Consider the following 22,425-nt stretch of genomic DNA (forward strand, 5'->3'; position numbering starts at 1 on the left):
TACCGTCAATCTCGATCTTGTCACCTGTCACAGTCTGGAGACTTACGCGTGGCGATGTCCACAGCAGTTTCAATCCAAATTCACGACCCCAGTAGCACAACAATTTTGGCCAATATCGGTCGAGTATTGGCCAAACCTGGCGTGCGTCGCCGTATGTCGGACGATTTTACCCGATTTTGGCCAATACTGGGCAGTATTGGCATCCCGATACTGAAAAAGTGAAAAGGCTTTATAAAACGTTTTTTAAAAGGAAATTTTGTGTTTAACATAAAGGTGGAACTGTTCTAAGACTTTTTCCAGTAGATTTGGTATTTGAAACCCCTGATTAAAGAAACTGACAGATCTAGCTATTGGCCGATCTAGTCCAATACTGTATAGGCTTGGCCAATTGATACTGGTCAAATCAGAAAAACTTAATCAACGGTTACTTTTCAGAACATTTCGTAATTTCCTCCCAAAAGAATAACAAGAATAACAGACATTTTGACGAAATTTAGCACTGCAAAAATATATTTGGAAATTTACGCTCCCTGTCTAATGTCCAATGCTGTCCGATACTCAGCAACATTGGCCACCTCAATTATTAAAGTGCATTCAAAACAGTTTTCTTGCAAAGCATTTTGAAATTTAATGCGTGGGTACAATTGGGAGAAGTTATTTTCCAATAACTTCGGAACCTATCATCCACGATAAAGTAATCTACGGTTTTCGTTTCATCCAACATTTGCCGATCTTATCCGATTCTATGCAGTATTGGCATTCTGAATTAAAATATTACTTTTAAAATAGTTTTTTTAGTGAATATCTTGTTCTGTAATGTGTTGATAATACTGGGAAAAATTATACTGAAATAATTTGGGAATCTATTATCCACAAAAACGAAACGTAAAGGAGGTTCGGTTCTGCCGACATAGGCCGATCGCATCCGATGCTGCGCTGTATTGGTATTCTGAATTAGAAAATTACTTTTAAAACTTATTTTTTGCAAGACATTATAAATTTTTATACGTAGGTACAATGAAAGAAAGTCATTTTACAATAATTTATCGATCTATAATACACGATAACGAAATGTACAGCGTTTATCTTCTGCCGACATTGGCCGATCGCATCCGATGCTGCGCTGTATTGGGATTCTGAATTAGAAAATTACTTTTAAAACTTATTTTTTGCAAGACATTATAAATTTTTATACATAGGTACAAAGAAAAAAAGTCATTTTACAATAATTTATCGATCTATAATACACGATACCGAAATGTACAGCGTTTATCTTCTGCCGACATTAGCCGATCGCATCCGATACTGTGCTGTATTGACAGTCTGAATTAGGAAATTACTTTCAAAACATATTTGTTGAAAGGCATTTTGAATTTTAATGTGTAGGTTCAATCAAAAAAACTCATTTTACAATAATTTATCGACTTATATAATCCACGATACAATGTACGGCGTTCACTTCTGTCGACATTGGCCGATCGCATCCAATACTATGCTGTATTGACATTCTGAATTAGAAAATTACTTTTAAAACATTCTTTTTGCAAGACATTTTGAATTTTAATACGTAGGTACGATAAAAAAAGTCATTTTACAATAATTTATGGATTTATAATACACGATACTGAAATGTTCGGCGTTTTTATCTTCTGCCGACATTAGCCGATCGCATCCGATACTGTGCTGTATTGGTATTCTGAATTAGAGAATTACATTCAAAATAGTTTTCCTATTGGATGTTTGCTGCTTCTAATAAGCGGATAAAATTGATAAAAATTATTCTGAAATAATTTAGGAATCTATTGTCCCCCGATAAAGAAATGTATGGAGTTTCGCTTTTGCCGAGATTAGCCAATTCCATTTGATATTGTGCTGTACAGCCAGCGCTCTCTGATGACGCATGCGCAGAGCCGGGAGTTCTCTCGCTCCGCTCCGTCGAAGGACGCCATCGCTGTATTTGCTTAGTTAACTCGTTCTGTGGGTAAGTTTGAAATCGTTTTGTATATTGAATACAATTGCAAATTTCTTTAAAGTAGAATTTGAAATGTGTTATACTTTTTGCATTCACTCTTTGTTCAATACACATAGTGTTCTGAATACCCGAAAAACCTTCCAAATTTGCTTGTGCTGTGTTTGTTTTATGATGTCAATAGCGTGGGGGGGGGGAGGCATTTCAATTAAAACTTTTTAGCATGTGCTATCCTTTATTATAAGTCGTTCCTTTTCACGTTTTGAGAATCGAGCTATATATTAACGTTATCGCTAACACTTAGAAAAAAAAAGGACGCCCGAAGTTTTGCTTCGTTTTATATTTTCGTATCTTGCAGAGAATTCATATATAGTACAGGGAAATTGCATTTTAGCTGTTTTCAGGTATCGAGCAAGATAAAAACATATAAAATATTCTTTTTTTCCCTTGAAAATTCTTCCCGTGCTCTTGAAGAAATAAGTTAGAATATAGTTAGAATAATTGTCATTTACTGTCAAGTATAACGCTTTTTTGGTGGGCAATATAAGTATTTTATTTTTGTCAACAACCAGTTAATATATTTAACAATTCAGTTTTGAATCAGATATGTACAATTTCTGAACATTTTGAGGCTGCGAGGAAAAAAGATGGAAACTTTGATTCTTTACAAACATTTCTTTTTAAACAGTGATGTTTTGATGAAAATAATTTCATGAATTCACAAATATTTTCAATAGTTCAAGTGCATATAACATATTTTTTTTCAAGGAAATCCAAACTCAGGAAATGGATAGGTACCGTGGCAAAAGAGGGTTGTAGTAAGTTTGCTCTCTGACGCTGTTTTTTTTTTTTCTGGTGCACTTAACAGTAGTTGGCATTTGATATCAGTTTAAGAAAGTAAAGGTATTGAGTTATTAAAGTAAGCATAAATAGTATCTTTATCTCTGTTGTGCTGTGTATTTTCTCTATTGCGATTCCAGCGGTTGTATACTAAATTGTTCAAAATTGTATGTAATATTAAATATTTATTTGCAATTAGATATATTTGTGATTTGTGCTTATCCAAGTTATTTAAAATAATTGCAATATAATGGCTGGAAGTGAAGAGATATTTAATTCTATAATAATTGCTTAAAATTGTATCTGTAAAAATTATAACCACGAAAGATTACATAATCTAAAAGGTTACTTATTACATCATCCTATTTGCTGGAGTAGTAATTGCTTGAAATACACCGCCAGCTCAGTCAATTCCAGCCGAGGACTGCAGTTTCGTGCTTATTAGCACACATCAGCCCGGCATAGGACAAACTGATCTGGAGGCGGTAACTTACTGAATAGTAATTGTTTGTTAGTATTTTAAATAAAAAGCATATATGCCTTCAAGATTTTGATGCATAGAAAAATGCTCAACTAACTACATAGATTTGAGGAAAAAAAGAAATCTCTTCAACTAACAAAATCTCTATAATAGCATATTATAGTATATGTTGTTATTATATTTTCTTATTTTCAAAAACAAAATTTGAAATGTTTTAATATTTGCTATTTTATATCTAAATGTGAAAAAGATAATTTATAATTATGAAGAGTATTTTGATATTATGGCAAATATGAGTTTAATGTGAACTTCTCATTAATATCTTTCAGTAATTTGATTTGTTTGCATCTGTTAAAAAATTTGACTCTTTTGATTACATAATTTTTAATTTTGTCTCAAGAATTATAGTTCTAGGTTAGGAACTTAACTTTAATAAAAGTTTAAATAGTTGTACAAGACCTTCAGTTGTATGTTGCCATGGTTCGCTGATATAGGTATATCTATATATGATATTTTTCATATTTATTTTTGGAACTAGGATAGAATGCACTGTAATTTGGTAAAAAATAAAATGCATCCTTGAAACATAATAGTAATGTTTATTATTTAGGTTTGTTTAATTACTGCCTTTTTTAATATCTATGTGATTTTCCCTGCCAGAGGTTCAAGTTGTGCCGCCCTTATGACCTCTTGATCTTTTCAGCCGGGAATCCTCTCTCATCAGGCTCTAGAGATGAATGATACCTGTTTGTCCACACAACAGAGGATCTTCGACCGTCTGGCTTTGAACCCGCAACCCTTTTGTCCACTTCACTGATTTATGATTTGGTAAGTTTGCTCAATAATAAAGTCAATTATAAAAAGTTTTTGTACCGCGATTTTTTTAATTTTCTGTCGGAGCAGTGATAAAAACCTTCCAATTGGGAAAGCATAAAATTAGAGCAATGGCTAAAATGTACACATATTGATAAAAAATAGACTCTTGTCCAATATTGAGAAAAATGTGTAGTCTTTACTTTTTTTTTTTTGGTTTTTGGATACAATTTCACTTATAGCAGAATCTGTCCTAACATTTTTTGCAAATTTACTTCTTGGTTGGCAATAATAAATTAAAATAGCTTTCTAGTTTTTTAAAATAGAAAACATTTACCTGTTTTTGGAAATGTTAAAGCATTTCCATGTAACATAGTAAATTTATCTATGTTTAGAAAAATTAAGCTGAAACAAATCATCTAAATTGATAATTTCTTTCCTGATACATGATTTGATAGGTGATCAATCATAGATCAAGAATCTTGTATTTGGGTCATTCCAAAGTTAATGCAACATTTAATGTCGAAGACTTTTAAGTTGTAGGGTAGTTTCTCAAAAGGTGGGAACTAAAACTTTGCTTTTGAGCCATTTTTAAAATTTTGGAATTTGAAATCAATTTTGCCTTTATTGCATGGCATGTATACCTAGAACATCATACACAAACATAAAAAGACAGCAGGTATTTATGCAATTTAATAAATAGCAAATTTAATGATCGGTCTGTAGGTAACAGATTTTGGACATACAGTTGTCCGGTAGGTAACAGATTTTTATCTATTTTTAAATTCTGCAATGAAAAATAGAGGATTTATGAAGTACATGAGTGACCTTATATACTGGTCTTAAAATAATAAAATTTTGTTATGGTTTTGTAGAATCCGAAAAAAAAAACCCCCATCCATTTTGCCAGCGCAGGTGATCAAGTCGCCAAAACCGGCTCTGTTGGCGAAAGCCTGAATACCTCTCTGGTAACCCTTTGCATATCGTATGCTGTGAGTTGTCGCCAATTGGGGTTTGCTTGGCAATTTTTGCTGCCTTTGTTTACTGTTCGTTACTTCATAACTTGAGTTTCTACTGTTATTTAAGTAATGTTTAATGCATAATGTATTAATTGTGCAAAATAGCAATGTATTAAAGAAATTAACATTATAATAGCCTTTAGTTAGTAAGGTTACAAGACAGAAGATCATATTAATATATTGAATATATGGACAGAATTATCGGCGTCTAGATCGTAACGCAATTTGCACATCTCACATATATGTTTAAGAAAAATGATTTTGCTTCAAAGATACTGCATAAAAACATATGAAAACACTTTAAAATGATTAACAATTGATTTTGAGGATCAAAAAATACCTTTAAAATATATAAATCATATATTTAGTACTCAAATAATAGCATTGTCAAAATTGTAACCTTTGGACATACATGAAACTTCCAACTTCCTTCTTTTTTTTAAATTTTTTACACAATAAATAATCTGTCTTTAATTTTTCAATTTGTAGGAAATATTATCAAAAAAATATTCAGTTTGAGATTTATACCCTTAATTTTGTTTTGAAACGGTTGGAAATAATTTTTAAAAAAATTTTTTGATGGTACATTTGCTCAGTTAACGTTTTGAAAGTCCAAAATTGTGCCTTTTAGCAAAGAAAAAATATTTTTAAGGGTATTTGAAGAGCATTTTTTCCATAATTTTTAATATATTTAACAATTATTTCCATTTATCATTAACATTCCATAATTTTATTTTTCCATAATTCTTGCCTCTATACAGTATTATTATTTAACTCAAAAATTTTTGAGTCAATTAAAATGAAAGTTGTTTTGTGTTGAAGCTTCAAAGTTGAGGTCTGTGTTTGCTCCCACCTTTTGAAAACTGCCCTGTAACCTTTTCCCAAATTTTAAACCAAAGTTAAATGTAAACATTAAAAATGATAGGTCTGACATATTTTTCATTGATACATTACTAAAATTAAGTACATTTTTTACTTTTTGAATGGGGTTATTGAAATTGTGTCCTATAAAAAAAACCATGTCCCAACAGCACTTTATTTTTAAACCTTATTTTTTTTCATGTTATTAATTTTTTTTAAATATGTTTCTTTTTCTTTTCAACTCATTATTAACATATTATACTAACATGTTTTTAAAATAAAATTTCAAATTTATTTTTATTTTATGGTAGAAAATCTTTTGTCTTCTGATATTTGTCTCCTGTGATACTGCCTCCTTACTTCTTTAATTATTATAATAAGAATGTGTTACTTAAATATTGTCAACGATAGCTATGTACTTCTACAAGTTATTAATGTAAAGTAGCCATTTTTTTCACATGTGCTATTTTGAAGAGTTCCAGGTGAGGAAAAAAGAACTTTAGACATAGGTGTCTTTTTTATGTGTCCCCTGTGTTACTATTAAATTATAGAAAGGTTTAATTATTTTATTGTTTAACCCATGTTAAAACTTTCAGGTTGAGTTTGAAGGAAAAAAAATCATATACTTTTGCAGTATTTCCATTAATACAAGGGGAATTTTTAATACCATTTTGTCCCCTGTGTTACCTGGATGTTGGTAACACAGGAGACAACAAAGTAACATAGGGGACTTAATTGTTTCTAAGCTTGCTATGTAGTTAAATTTTAAAAGAAAAAAACATATTTAGGTTGAAAGAACATGCAGTATTTTAAATTATATGAAAAATATGTCTGTTTAATATAATTAAGTTAAGAAATTGCAAATGTTTCTTTGGTTACAACCAAATTTTATCACAGATAGATAAACAAAACAAAGGAGGACTAAAAGGCACATTTTTCTTCTCTTAAATTCTATTCAGATTTCTGTTGTAAGAATTTTTATCTCTTTCGGAGTTATCATTATATAAGTTCAGTTTTGGTACTTGGAAAAGAGCACTAGTTTTTTTTTTTTTTTTTTAATTTCAAGAAGGGTGTAGTGTTTAAAATAAGAAACAGGTTTTTACCTTAATGTTACTTTCTTAAAGACCTGCTTAACCTACAACAATGAGATTTTTAGTAAATTTGCCCTCTCTTTGTTGCAGAGTGCCAAGTATTTTTCAAATCTGCATATTTTATATTTAATGTTAATTAGTAATGAATTGACTTTATATATGTATATATATATTCATTTCTAGTTTAATTTTTTTTCCCTGGTTATTGTCAATTTTAAACAAGTTTGTAATCGTAAGGCTGATGCATATGGTCACAAGAATTATGAATTAAAATCAACAAGTTTTAAATTTAACTTCTGAATATTTTCCTTTACATTAAAATTACTTTGACAGTCTGAATTAATTTTGTACTGTGTACAAATTATAACTTTCAATGTATTTAAAAAAGTATATTTGTTTATCGATTATTGAACATTTAAATTTGTTTTCTATTTCGAAATTATTTTCTACATCTGATGACTTTTTCAAAACTTATTTTCGGCATCGATTTATTTCTGCATCTGGCAACTATTTTGAGGGCTTTTATATCATAGACTACTAGAAGCAATTATTTTAATAGCTGAAGTCAGTAGTAGCCCTGAGGAGATTTTGTTTTCATGAAAAATAGTGTTTATAGTAAAACTAGTATCAGATTGTCTTAGTAAATTCAACAATAGTGCACGATTAAGAACTTTTGATTGTGAAGTATCTTTATTTGAATGATAAAGAAAATAGATGACTTGCTTTAATACTCATTGTATTTTGAACTTATTCAAGCCTAGAAATATATCTTTCTATTCTAAATATTATTTAGAATATAAAAAAATATTTCTATAAAATAATAATACAATTATTTTTAAAAATTAGAAGAATTAGCATCTAAAGCCTCTAGGATTTCTTTTCCTTTTTGCTTGTCAAATACAACAATTAGAATTGTGAGCAAAAATGAGAAGTTTTATGGAATCTGATCTTAATTTAAGAAATGTATTGATCCTCAAAAATCCATACTCTGAACAGTAGTTTGATAGATCATTTTTGAAAGTAATAAAATTAACAATTTATGCAGAATAAAGTACTTAATGATAAAATAGATTTTTTCTATTTAATTCAATCTAAATTTAATGGTGGTAAGCTAAATCTAAAATAAAAATTTCTTCAAAGTGATTTTCTTATACATTTAATCTGTATTGAATTTCTATCACCTGTAAATATTCTGCTGTAATTACTTACCTTAGGATTGTACTACATAAATTTGTTTGATATTGAACCTATAAGTCTTCTCTCTTTCTGTTTACAACAACAGAAGTACACAACCATTCAAAGAAAATCATGTATATCCGCAAATCAAGTTATGCGTAATTTTTTCATTTTGTAATTTAAAAATACTTGCTAAAATAATACGAGGGATAATGTGTTTGTATATGAGTTATTTTACAGTGTCTAATAATTGCAAGGGTAATGGGGGCTACCACTAAAAGCCCACAGTGGTCCACGAGCAATCTTCATGTGATCTGCAAACATTTTAGTTGATGGTGAACAGCATCATTTTTGTAGCTGAAATTAAATTTATCAAAAAAACTTTTGGAATCATATGATTTCATCACACATAATTGTTGTAAAAAAAATATCTCCATTGTATGTGGTGTCATTTATCGGTTTGGGGAAAGGGTATAAGTTGAGAACTTTTCCCTCCCCCTAAGCCGAAAGAAAAAAAATGTAGGAATCTGCGAGAATTTTTTTGAAAATATAAATTTGCCAAAGTAAAGAGTCTTATCAAAGAGTAAGACATGATTTGGAAAATGTTTAGTTACTGCTATAATCAGCAGTGAAATAATTAGATGTCTTTAATCATCTCCACTGGAGCAGCAAGAATTTTAACCTGAATGGGAGGGGAGGTCTATAGTCTTGATGTGTTTAATTTTATCTAATTGGTAGCAAATTGCTAACTCTACCGTTTCTACAGTAATAAAATTAGCAGTATATGTTGAAGCTAAGAACTCTGGAGAGAGTTTGACCTTCAAACCATTCTTGTTGCACCACTACTTATGTCAGATTAACTACCAATTAATTTGCAATACCCTCATTTTACACAGATTTCATTACACACAGTTTAAGATCTGACACCGTTATTTCATTTTATATGGATGAGTTTTGATTTATGCAGATGCAACATTAAAATGCATCAAGTGTTTCAAAATTTTCATATTTCAAACTTCTAAGATTGTAGATAACAAATGATTTGGCATGCTTATAAGGGAGCTTGAGCCATTGGAGACATTTTTAGAGCTCTTTTCAGAAGTAATGTTATTAAACTCGCACAATTCATAGCTCACTTGAAAAAAAGCTTTTAGAAGTGACAAATAAGAACAAAACCAACAACAATACCAACATTGATGATACTCAACCGAAAGCTTCCACATTTAAATTTTGAGCCATATTTTGACAGTGGATCTTTCTGATTTGTGTTTATAAAGGAAGATCCCATCATGGAAATGATGCAAGTGACCATGGATGTGCTCATACCCCACAAAGGAAAAGCCCTGCATAGAAAAATGACTGCCAAAGGAATATCATAAACAGCTCTTATTCATATTCCCTAAGTTAATTCATATTTTCTTCATATCCATTGTGTATTTGTATTGGAATTAGTACATATTTTTTATCAATGGAACATAACCTAACCTATTTTAACATTACTGTTAAGTCTTCATTTACACAGCGTTTCTGTGGAATGTAACCCCTGCAAAAAACGAGAGTCCATTGTATGTAGTTTACAATTTACATGTTGGTTATAAGTAGTAATCCTTACTAAGTGTTTGCTTTGCACATTGCAGAGTTTTAAAAAAAGTGTAATTTTATTTTAAGTGACTGCTTTTTTTCTCTCTCTCTCTTTAGCAAGTGTAAAAATTAAGTGGGATGCTGCGAATACAAATGCTATCAGCCGCAGAATCGGCATATACTTACTGGAGCTGTAGACTGGGATCATCGGTCTCACAGTATCAAATAAAGGACACTGAATGGTCGAAACGAAGACAAAAAAGTTGATAATATGTAAACACAATATATATGTATGTTTTAATGAAACATATTTGTTATAAATAATATGTATGTTTTTTACATATTACCTAGCTGATAGTATGTAAAAAAAATGAATAAAATTTTTTTCCCCAATGAACTTGTAAATATATAAATTGTTCCTTTAAGAAAAAAATAAGCATTTTGATTATATCATTTATATGAACGAATGAGCGAACAAAAACATTTATGATGGAAATACTGTCAGTGGGAAGAACTATCATGCTTAAATCTGATCCTTACTCTTAACAATAATGAATCTTAATTTCCCACAATCTTAACATTTGGCATAAAAAAAGTAATTTGCTGCTCATTAAAAATGATAAAAAGTGAAAGATATTACTGTCAGTAATCTAGTTATAAAATAAATGATAAACCGTCAATTTTCCTCTAGTCTAGTTATTGTAGCCGTAAATTATGTCGTTTTAAGACAGAAAGGTCGAGGGACCTTTGACCAGTGCGCTAGGAATAAAACAAACGCACAGTTTTGTGCCACTTCTCAGTAAAGACGAATTCCGTTATTTGAAAAAAAAAAAAAATCGTCACACAGATTTCCATCTTCAACTAAAAGAGGTAAAACAAAACCCTAAAACTGATGGATGGAAGGCTGTATGCCGATTTTTTTTAAGACTGAATTCTGTTTTAGCAGTATTGCCCAACACTGGCTAATAGCTATATATAATCGGCCAGTGTCACCTGGCCTCATTGGCCAGTATTGGCTCGAGTATCGGCCAATGCTGCAACAGAGATTGCTACCCGGTATTGGCCAATTTAGTTCTGCCGGTACTGGCCAATGCTGGCATCAAGTATTGCCCAATATTGTTAAAAAGTCGACCGTTCGACGCTGGCCAACCCAACTTTAACCGATATTGGCCAAAACTCGCTCCGAGTATCTGCCAATACTGGGGGAAAATTACCGGCCAACATTAGCCAATTTTGATTTGCCAGTATTGGCCAATACTGGCAACGAGTATTGCCCAATATTGTAAAAAAGTTAGCCGTTTTACGCTGGCCGACCCAGCTTTACCCGATATTGGCCAATCTACCAAACACCGTGGTTATGACATTGGCCGATACTGCTGTGCTGCTGGGGGAGCCACATCTGTCCTAATGATTGTCACATTGGCTCCAGTGTCGACAATCAGTCTGCAGGGGTTCCCATTTACATGTGCGTAAATGAAAAGTCCATCACTGCCACTACTAGAAGAGGAAATCTGTAGAGCTCTAGTGGTGGTGATTTCCTTCCCTCGCGTAGCTTGGCGAGCCGGACAACTCCTTCGCAGGTGTCCTTCACTACCGCATTTCCAGCACTTCTGCTCTTGTTTCTTTTGGGCTGTTATGCTGCTCAGATGTCTTGTCAAGTCACCGAGTTGTCTCTCAAGTTCAGCGAGGTGGGACGACCTGGAATCAGACTCATCAGCTTCCTGAGTCCGGATTAGATGGCGATCCACACGGGTTGCTTCTTGGGCGGCCTCGTATCTCATCGCATACACAACGGCAGAATTCAGGTCTTTGACATTCGCCATCCGTAGAGCTTTCTGGATTTCCGGATCTCGAACCCCGTCGATGTAGTAGTTGAGTGCCAGGTTGTCTCGAACATCCGCAGGGCAGTCGTAAAAAGCAAGATGAGACAGTCTCTCGATGTCCGCCGCAAACTCTTGCAGGGTTTCCCCAGTTTTCTGGAAACGGGACTTCAACTGGAGTCGGCTGAAATCTTTCTGGCACTTCTCACCGAAGCGAAGCTCCAACGCAGATGTGAGGGCGGCGAAATCCAGGCGCTGGCTGTCCGGAAGGGTCTGGAGAATGTCCGCTGCGTCACCTCTCAGGGATGCTGCAAGATGACAGGCCTTGGTAGCAGAGTCCCATCCGTTCGCTTCCGCCACTATCATGAATTGAGTTTTGTAAACCTGCCACGAAGTTTTCCCATCAAATGTGGCAAGTTTAATGGACGGTCGAGCAACCGATGTGGGAGCGCCAAACTGTACAGAGCTGCTTTCCGCGGTCGCCAATCTCCTTTCCATGTCTTTAATTATTTCTTCCTTAAATGAGGTAAATTTCTTGTCTTCTTCTTCCAACTTATTTTCCACATTGGCGATACGCTCTTCCACAGTATCAAATTTTTCTTCCAGAGCATCAACTTTATCTCCCATGGCGGTTAGTTGATTCTCCATCATGGTTTTCATCGACGTTAGGTCACTTTTTATTTCATTTTGACTTGTAGTAATTTTAGCAGTTAAATCACTATTTAACTGTTCTTGGTTAGTCGCCAATTCATTTTTTAATTGTTCTTGGTTAGTCGCCAATTCATTTTTTAATTGTTCTTGGTTAGTCGCCAATTCATTTTTTAACTGTTCTTGGTTAGTCGCCATATCATTTTTTAATTGTTCTTGATTAGCTACCAAACTTTCGGTCAAGTCACTTTTCACAGCATTAATTGCTTCCAGAAGTTGTTTTAATTGGTCATCCATTGCGCGAGTAATCACCATAAAAACAAAGTCTATAAATTCAAACAGTCTTTATGAAAAAAATGTCCAAAGTCACACTTACTCCAAGAAAGTCCAGAAGAAGCCCCACGTTGGGCGCCAAATTGTAACGGATTCGGCGCGACTTCCACTTTCTTGAAATGAAGACACAGTTCTTGATAAAAGCACAGGAAATTTATTTACACTATGTACAGGAAAGATCGTCAACAACTGCAAAATTATTCATCAGCAATTAAGCAATTATCACGCAACACCGTAAACTCAACGTTTACACACGTATTTACTTCCAAATACGAAAACAACACAGCGAAATGCCTCGCTATAAACAGAGCTAATACACACACTCAGTTCGAAATCTGAATCGAAACTAACTGTTTATCCATCGCTAACGGCTTAAATACACCGAAAAGAAATTTCTCAAATATTCCACACGCTTCTGTGAAGTAGTAGACCGTTATCGATGAAAAGAAAGAAAATAGGGGTCGTATAATTTAGCCGAATGAAAAAGGGGTTGTATATTCATTACGGGAAACTATTTACAGGTTACGTTCCTACAATGATTACTATTTACAGAATTTGTAACAATATATATACACGTAGAAATACAAATGTGCCTCTGTTTATGTGATATTTATATTTTACGAATTTAATCTGAATTCAAAATTTAATCAAATCAATTTGATTACTTTTAATCTGATTACTTTTAATCTGACTAAATTCAATCTGATTAATTTAATCTGAACTAAATCAATCTGAACTAAATTAGTTTTTTTAATCAACTAACGAGTTAGTTTAAACTGACGTTAATCTTCTGTCTGCAATTGAATTAAATTTTTAAAATATTAGTCTGAACTAAATGGGAGTCAGATTACTTTAGTCAACTAATCAATCAATTACAAATTTAGTTGATTTTTTTAGTTGATGCCCAACACTGCCCCAGACCATAACGCCCTGTTGAGGGCCATTGTAGCGTGCAAAGGTGAAACCAGGATCCTCCCTCTGCCCTGGGTGTCTCCAAACACGTCTTCGATAATCATCATGACACAGTTGGAAGCGGGATTCGTCGCTGAAGACCATACGTCCCCAGTCGACACCATTCCAACCAGATAGAGCCAAACACCACTGTAATCTGGCTCGACAGTGTGTAGGCGTCAGTGGCAGGTGGTCCTAACCGTCTGTAAATGGTCATGATAGACACTAGTGATTGGGTTGAACGTCTGATGGTTCATAGAGATGAAGAAAGCGCTGCGACAGCCAGGGCTGCCGTTTGGGAGGGGATACCACCTATAGTACCGGAGCTTGGAGCTTTGAGGGACCCGTACGGTCATGAAACCGTTCTTCCAATAATAATGCTAATAATTTTATCAAAAAAAAAATGATATTTTAGGACAGATTTATTAAGTTTCTGATTTTCTTAGAAAAAGCGGGATTTGATATCACTCAAGAATTGATGAATTCCCTTAAAAGACACAGAATTCCATTAGAAAATTGCAGAGGACAAGTGTTTGACAATGGGTCGAACATGAAGGGTGTTTGGAAAAGAGCCAAAAGATGAATAAACAAAAATCCACTTGATCTATTTTCACCTTATGGGGCCCATTCATCAAATTTAATTGGATAAAATGCTGCAAAGGCAATGCAAGATGGCAACAGTTTGAATTATCGCGATTTTTTGGTCATTTTCCAAGAGTTAAAATTAGGGCTGCGGAGTCGGAAAGAATATGGTCGACTCCGACTCCAGGATTTTGAAACGTCCGACTCCGACTTTTTAATTTAAAAAAAAAAAAAATTCTTCAAATCACCACCCTTATGGGAAGAAGGAAAAACCTCTAAATAGAGATTGAAATATTATTTCCTTTTTATGAAATTTTCGCGTTATATTTTATTGTAAACTTAATATGCATGCAACGTTAGAAATTCAATTTAAAAATCAAATTATCCAAGAGGTGCGATTTCTTGAGTCAGATTACTAAAAAGTTCCTTTTTTTTTAAGAATTAATTTCTTCCCCTTCAATGTTTAACAAACAGATGCTGTTCAAATCCTGTGCTTTCAATTTTTGAAAGCACAGAGAAGAGTGAGAGAAAGAGTTTTGAAAGTGAAAAAAAAACCTTTTTTGCCAAGTCAAAAAAATTTTCCTGAGAGGGGTTCCCCTCCTCCTGGGTGACACCCATCTGGTGGGTGACACCTCAGCGAAATTTCAGAGTTTATAAAAATTGAAATACTTTAAATAATTCGGGTACATGTACGTTTGGAGCAAATTTTACACAAAATGCGGCGGTTACAACTTGGTACGAATAGCTTTAACTATAACTACATTTCTTGGCTCAATTTTTAATTTTATTTTTTTGATTGACAGCTTCAGAATTAACCTTAATATAAAGATTTTTAGGACTAACTACAATTACTGAGTGTTGTAACTAGTGATGTTCCGGATATCCGTAACCGTATCCGCGGATATCCGAGGGAAAGTAAAGATCTGTATCCGTATCCGTTACTTTTTTGACGGATCTTAAACGGATCATTTCTATTCTAAAAAATTTTAAATATTTGAATAAAAGACTCTTAAATTCCGTTTAAATTAGGTTTTATTCCCTATTTAAATTATAAGGTATCATTTCTGAAGCCAATTTGTACCTCCTCCGCCCCCGTTGCAAAAAGGAATGGGAAATAGGTTTTACTAGAGTTCCTATATAGAAGCTACGCTTCAGAGTCGCGCAATACGCGAACCTCCGCTCATGCATATTGACCATTCCCAAGCGGTAATTCTGTAATTCACGCTACGGCTTGGTTTCTTCCTCGCGCGATTGATGGCGCCACTACTTTTTCATCATAATTTTTTTCTGCTCTTTTTAAAAATGTCTTGTGTCTTTTGAAGTTTTAATTAGTGATGTGCCGGATCGTTAAAAAAGGAGATCCGCGGATACGGATACGGATCATTAGTGTAAAGATCCGCAGATACGGATCTCAATTTTATTTTTTTTTTTTTTTCCACAAACCAACAACCCAAATGTAAAATTTGCTACGGAAGGTATATCCGTCAGAGTAATGGCACTGTTTCTTCAAAAAATGTCATCTACGACGAAGATATAATCAAGACTATGATTTAGTCTTTTAAGAAATCTCCGTTAAAATTGAGAGAGAGTTGGAAGGAATGGGTCAGCGCTGCATTAATGCTTAAGGCTGCTCTTCAGTAGGGAAGAAAAACGATCTCGCTTGAAAATGGGCTTTTTCTTTAACCGAAAGCAGTGCTCATCAGTGAAATGATTGACACTTCAACAACCAATAGAACGAACGGTGACCGATGGAAGTGTGGATCATATGACCTGTCACATTTTGCAGGGGGACAGACCGGACGCTACCCCTGCTGTGCAGAGTAGTCGAAGGAGGTAATAGCTGACGGCGAAATGAAACCGCAGCTTTTTGCAGTGAGTCTTGACTACATAGGTAAAAGAAAAATAACTCAATGTAAAAGGTGCGACATTTTACATTGCCGCGCATTTTGCAATCCTGCTTGTGATATTAATTTATTTGTATTCGCACTAAAATTAATTTTTGAAACGAAGATTTTTTTCCTCATTAATACGTTTCCAGATCTCATCTAGGAAAAATTAACGAATGAATATTTGCAATAAATAAATTTATAAATTCGTTTTATTTTTAGAAAAATGTTCGTTATTGAAAATTGATGATTTCAAAAAAGGAAGAAAAAAAAAAAAGATAGCCTGCACGACCACACTGAATTTTAACGAAATGAACTCCAAATTCTAACCATAAAATATTCTTTAAAAATGGATGATCCTACTTGATATATTTGAAAAAATCGAGTGCCGAATAAAAGTGAGGACTAAAAATACTAGTTATCGGTTGGCGAAATTGTTTCGCTTCCGCTGCCTGTTTGCCACTCTCCCCAACCTCATCCGAGTTACCAGAAAACATTCTTCATAAAAATAAAACTAGATCCTCTTTGCATAGTAAATACTTGATTGTACAATAAACATTAATGCCTTTAATTAGTTACATTTACCTTTATTTGAACTGATAATATTTATATTTTAGTGCTAAATTAAATACTACTTTGTTGGTTAGTTACCTGTTTTACAAATGCAGTGGCGACTAGAAAAAATGTGGCTACTATAATTGCTTTTTCTCACCACTGGTGACCAGAAAATTCCTCCAATCTTTATCTTTGAATCCTTTTCTTTTTGAAAAAATATTTATTTATTTATCTAATTATTACTATATGCAGATGAGAAGGCTACGATAGCATTTCTCAAGGGGTTCTTATGGTGAAAGTTCTTTCAAATTGAGCATAACAACGGCAAAGTCGCGGACGGCTACGTATAAGGATTTCCTGAATTTGAAAAATTAAAGATTTTTCTGTGATCTTTGTTTGTATGCAGGGGTGCTCACCCTGCTCCAAGCTCAAAGGCAAAAATCACCCCTTCCCCCCACTCTCGCTCTGCCTCGTTTTCATGCATCTTGCATTTAATGAATCAATAATAAAAAAAATATAAAAAGTGCAAGAAACAGATTTGCAGGAAATACATAAAGTTACAACAAAAATGAAAATGAACAGCTTACATTTAGGAAAGCAATTATAAGTACAAGTAAGGGTAATTCACATAAAAAAAAAAAAAAAAAAAAAAAAAAAAAAAAAAAAAAAAGACAAACTTTTTTTTTTAAAGTTCTGTGTTACGCACTTCTGTTCCTATTGGAGTACTTTTGTAAAACAGCTGTTCTGACTTACATTTCACACTATATATATGTACTCCCCCCCCCCCGAATACTGCATGTAATATGTTATCTAATTGATATAGTTGTATCAATTAGACCGTGGATTAAATTATTAATTACAACGTTAAACCTTTAGGCATATGAATTGTCACTATTTTTAAAAATTCCAATAATTTAAATCGGCTGTTCTGTCCCTTTAAAAACATTTTTTTTTCGGGATTATCCGCAATTAAATTAAGAAAAAAAAATTTAAAACTTACATTTACAGCATTTTCATCGGTGATTTCTTTTACTCTGAAAGTTAAATTTTCGTTTTGATCGTTTGTAATATTAATATTTGAATAAGTAAAGCCGGATGATAAGCTATCCATGGTTAAAACTAGTGATGTTCCGGATATCCGTATCCGTATCCACGGATATCCGAGGGAAAATAAAGATCTGTATCCGTATCCGTTACTTTTTTGACGGACCTTAAACGGATCTTTTCTATTCTAAAAAATCTTAAATATTTGAATAAAGGACTCTTAAATTTCTTAAATTCCTTTTATTCCCTATTTAAATTATAAGGCTTCATTTCAGAAGGCAATTTGTACCCCCTGTCGAAAAAAATGAAGGGGTAATAAGTTTTAAAAGTGTGTATCTGTGTGTCTATTTGTGGCATCGAGCTCCTAAACAGATGAACCGATTTTGATAGTTCTTTTTTCGTTCAAAAGGTGACTTGATCGAAAATGTTCTTAGCCTGACCTCGTTTTTGTAGAACTTTAATTACTACTGGAGATATTAATTAAAAACCGATTTAACGTTTTTCATAATTATGGTAGTAAACACTTACCCGAACGTTAAAAATATTGGCCCTAATTGAACGAACGAAGTTTTCTGCTTTTGATATTTATTTTGAATTTCGAAATTATCTACAGTAGAAGCTATAATCTTGTTAAGTAAATTTTAAATGCAATTTTAAGCCTTTTATACGTGTGCAGGGCCGTCCGAAGCTCTGACGGCGCCCGGGGCGAAAGTTTCCTGCCCCCCCCCCCCTCCTTTACGCACAGAAAAATCAAGTTAGCTATAATATCAGTGCATAATACATATTTGAATTTCTTACATATTAATGAACAGAACAATCAAAGGGCTATGCATGATCCAATTAAAACACAAGCAATGAGTGTTTCTAAATATTTGTAAAACATTAATGCCTCAAAAACTTTTTGAAAAATGGAAATGTTAAAAATCCAAAAATTTATCTAGTAAAATGTTATTCCACTAGATAAAAAACAAACAATTAAAACTGAATTAGTTATTCATATTGATCAAACAAAGAACATGAATAACAAGGCCGTATCCAGAAATTTTTTTCGGGAGGGGCCCGGATTAGCACATTGCCTTAACACATACACACACACACATATAGTATATATAGACACATCAAACGCATAAAAATGTTAACATAGAAGACTTTTTGTTTCGATTTTTAATGATTCCACTGTTTGAACTGTTGTTATTTTAATTTCTTATTATTTTTTTATTCACCTTGTAGTGGTAAGGATAACAGGAGAGTGTCCCTTTAAGTCAGATGTAGAACATCCATAATTTCAGGGGGTTCGGAGGTTTTTCCCCCGAGAAATTTTTGAAAAAAAAATCTGTATTTTGAGGCTTTATATTAGGTAATTGAGACTACAAAAATATGAAGAAAAAAAATAGGCAAACAAAGTCTTTTAAAAGTTATACATTCTTTTGCAAATCAAGATCAAACAAAATAAAAATTGCTTGCTCGACAAATCATGGAACTTAATGGACAGAGAGGAAAAACGAGAGAGGAGAAAAGAGAAGCACCCCGCCCCATCTGCTCATATCGGCTTTTAGTGAAGTTTGTTTTTGATCACTCCTCCTACCCCCATTTTTTTTTTTTTTTTTCATTAAATGCCCTACAGTATGAAACTTGTACAAAAGAGTTTAAAAGAAATGGTGTAGACATTCAGAAAATAAGAACGGAAGAGTAATATTCTGGCCATTTGGACAATTCACACTTTACTTTCTTGATAAGATACAAAATTGAAGAACTTTTCAAGGAATTTCAAAAACTTAAATAATTTTCAAAGACTCTCTAACAGTTGAAATTATTTGAAGCTCTTTATTTTCATTTTCAGAAGTTGATTGCACAGTCTTACAAAATGATTATAACTTTGTAAGACACACCCGATTTAAGTTAAAAATAAATGCAAGGAAATGTTTCTCGAAACGACTTTTTTTCAATCACAAGTAATGCAGAAAATGAAAGAGAGTAGAGTAAGTGTTATTTTTTTCTTATACATAAGGTATTAACAGTATGCAGTAGAAGTTAAAAAAAAAAAAAAAAAAAAAAAAAAAACAAGCAATAACAAAAGATTTTCCATGATACTGAATTCGGCATTAAATAAATGCAAGACAAGAAACATATCAGTCACAAAAATGATCTTGAAAATTATGCTACAAAAACGCGAGAATCGTGATTTTTGCATTTTTTACTCAGGATGTATCAAGGAGCTGAATTTGGCACATCTTAGTAACATGATACTCGCCTAATCGGAAACTAGGGACCCAGCCTTCGGGGAGTCCCCGGCTCGAAATCAGTACAGTGTGTTTTATAAGAGTTTTAGGGGGAGGAGGGCAGGGTCGTGCACAGAGGGGAGAAGGGACACCTGTTGGCCCGGGCCCGTGCTTAAATGGGGCCCAATATTTTTAAACATAGGGTTGAAAATATGGGTAAACATTATGGAGGGGGCCCAAAAAAAAAAAAAAAAAAAAAAAGCAGTTGTGGCAGAACCAAAATTTCTGTGCACGCCTCTGGAGGAGGAAGTGCACAGAAGTCAGTTTGGTAGACTTGAAAAGTCTACCGAACTGACAAAGGGCCTGCCTTGACCCTGGACTGCCCTGAATTGAATTGGGAAAGGGAACAGGAAGGAAGTCCTAATTAAAGGTCTAAATTTCAAGTGTGCCTTGCAGCTAATGAGAACTAGAACTGCTTTTTCTGTATTTCTTCAAAATATTATAAATTTTGAATAGTAGCAAAATTAAGAATTAAAAAAAAAATTGTTATTTTCTTTTTCTGACAATAGGAATTTAAAAAAAGAAAAAAAAATCCTTCTTCTGTTTTACGGTACAAAACATTTTGGGTTTCGGGGGGGGGGGGGGGCGGGATCCTCAGGCCCCCCCCCCCTCTGGATACGGCCTTGATGAATAAAAAAGTTGCTGATTATAAATAGAAAATGTATTTATCGAAGTAAATTACATCAAAACTAGATTTCGATCTGGACTCATATATTGATTCTTTTCAAGAGTTTTTTTGTTGTACTTGTGCCAACTTAATACCAACTTTCATATATGTTATAAACAAAGATGTTACTCTTTTGCATCAAATATTTGTAAGTTTTAGGGAGAAGTCCACAAATACACAGCAACATCGAAATTTGCTCAGAATTGCGTTTTTGGAGTTCTAATTTCGAAAAATTATTGGCCCTAATATTTCAAAATATAGCCTTACAAATTGCGTTTCAAGAATTGAGTTTAAGAAAATATTCGTGCAAGGGTCCCTGTGCCGCATTGTTTTAATATCACAAAATATGGGTTTTTTAAACAACACTTATAAAAAAAAAAAAAAAAAAATTAAGTGGAATAGCCCCTGGATGTAAAACATTGCTTAAAATTTTTAAACCATAATTTTAAACAAAATTCCTGGGAAATGCTCCAGTTTCTTTGGTCCATAAAATCTTCAAAATTTGTCTAAAGTTGCGTTTTAAAAACTTCAATTTCGAAAACTTGCAGAGTTAGAAGGAATTGATTTCAATCTATTTAAAAAAAAAAAAATCGATCGGAAACTGTTTCTGAGCTCCCTCCCTTTACCCTAAAACGTCAATAAACATAGCCTAAAATCGCGTTTTCAAGGATAAAATTGCGTTTTTAAAACTAATTGCTCAAAATTTTGACCAAACAACTTTTGACCTTTTATCCTATCTGACCAAAAAGAAGTTTTTTTTCTTGAATGTGTTTCCTTAAATTTTTTTTCTGGTTACGTCACTGCACGCAGGGGCAGAATTCAAGCAAATTTGGTGCGAACTAGACAAAGGAGAAGTACCTTTTGTTTGGTTCTAAACAGTTATATTCCCAAAAATTGTATCTGCTTCAATGATACAAAGGAAACGAATGTTTTGGAGACTTAGAAAGAGAGGAATAATTTCGTGCTCTAGGAAAAAATAGAGAATCATTGCAATGATTCCCTAATTTGTGTGTCTATGACTGTGTATCTATGATACACGAAATGAGGGGGCGCCGCAAAGCACCCCTAATTTTATAAAACCGGGGCATTTATACGATGACAGGCACCGCAAGGCGCCACTCATTTCGTGTGAATATCGTAGTGTTCCGTAGAAACGAGGGGCGCCTTGCGACGCCCCCTCATTTCGTGGCGCCCGGGGCGATTGCCCCGCTCGCCTCCCTCTTGGGACGGCCCTGTACGTGTGATTAGTAGCGATTTCATAGTCGGAAGATAAAGAGAAAAGGCTCAATGATTGAAAATTTCAATCTGCTGTCAGTTTATATTGGTTAACAATGTATATGCTGACCCGTGAAATTCATCTTAATATGCGGTCTTCCCTATGGGACATTTTTTTTTTAAATTTAATATTAGTTTCTGTTATTGATTTGCGGTTTTAGTGTTATTCTTCATTTTTTTTCCCTCGGCATTCTTTAAAAAAAGTGAGACTAAATTCTCTATTTACTATTTACAAAGGTGTTCCCGGCTCTGTTATTTCGTCGGTCGGAGTAATTTGGGTGGAATGGGTCAGCGCTGCATTTATACTGAAATAAAATGTGAAAAATTGATTCCAGCCAGTCCAGTAGAAGCTTTACACTCTTGCTCCTGTATCCTACACCTACCGAGCAAGCTAGAAATAATTTCTCAAATTCTACTTAAGCATTAATGCAGCGCTGACCCATTCCTTCCAACTCTGTCTCAATTTTAAACGGAGATTTCTTAAAAGACTAAATCGTAGTCTTGATTATATCTTCGTCGTAGATGACATTTTTTGAAGAAACAGTGCCATTACT

General features: G+C 33.5%; 1 long non-coding RNA gene across 1 annotated transcript; it reads left to right on the forward strand.

Moving 5' to 3' along the window:
• Positions 1-1,932: 1,932 nt before the first annotated feature.
• LOC129219711 (uncharacterized) lies at positions 1,933-10,211 on the forward strand. The gene is made up of 3 exons (XR_008580435.1): positions 1,933-1,981; positions 3,994-4,118; positions 9,949-10,211. It is a non-coding gene; the product is annotated as an uncharacterized LOC129219711 (long non-coding RNA).
• Positions 10,212-22,425: the final 12,214 nt, after the last annotated feature.

The sequence above is a fragment of the Uloborus diversus genome, chromosome 1 (assembly GCF_026930045.1).
Source record: "Uloborus diversus isolate 005 chromosome 1, Udiv.v.3.1, whole genome shotgun sequence".
Lineage (NCBI taxonomy): Eukaryota > Metazoa > Arthropoda > Arachnida > Araneae > Uloboridae > Uloborus > Uloborus diversus.